Raw genomic sequence first — 561 nt, forward strand, 5'->3', positions numbered from 1 at the left:
AAAGCTTCCTGGATGGGAAGAGAAACGTCTTCAAACTTGGAAACAAAGTCCAGTGGATTGCTTTGTTTTTTTTACTTTTTTGGAATGACGATGACCTGGATGACTGAGAAACTTCATCAGAATAAAGATGGAGGAACCTTTATTTGTTTGTACGGAAGAACAGTTTGTCCATCCATCCATTTTCTTCCTCTTTATCCGGGGCCGAGTCACGAAGACAGCAGTCTAAGCAAAGATGCCCAGACTTCCCGATCCATGCACACCTCCTCCAGCTGCTCTGGGGGGGACCCCGAGGCGACACCACGCCAGCTCAGAGACATAGTCCCTCCAGCGTGTCCTGGGCCTCCTCCCAATGGAACACCTCCCGTGGGAGGCGACCAGGAAGAACAGTTTGATTAAAGGAGAAGTCCAGTCAGCAAGGAAAAATCATTGGATCATTAGCGTTGATTTAATTTATTTAGCATTGATCGGTAAAAGATTAAAAACTATAATAAATAAAGTTTGTGAGCGGCCATTTTTTCCCAAATATAGTAGCCCCTCCCTCCTGCCATCTTCCAGCAGTGA

General features: G+C 45.8%; 1 protein-coding gene across 1 annotated transcript in view; it reads left to right on the forward strand.

The window, feature by feature from the left end:
• The window catches only part of parp4 (poly(ADP-ribose) polymerase family member 4), a 44,223-nt gene that overhangs the window by 39,574 nt on the left and 4,088 nt on the right, over positions 1-561 (forward strand). The gene's annotated exons all lie outside the window — the stretch shown is intronic.

Source organism: Cyprinodon variegatus, unplaced genomic scaffold (assembly GCF_000732505.1).
Source record: "Cyprinodon variegatus isolate N-32 unplaced genomic scaffold, C_variegatus-1.0 Scaffold555, whole genome shotgun sequence".
In the NCBI taxonomy this organism is placed as follows: domain Eukaryota; kingdom Metazoa; phylum Chordata; class Actinopteri; order Cyprinodontiformes; family Cyprinodontidae; genus Cyprinodon; species Cyprinodon variegatus.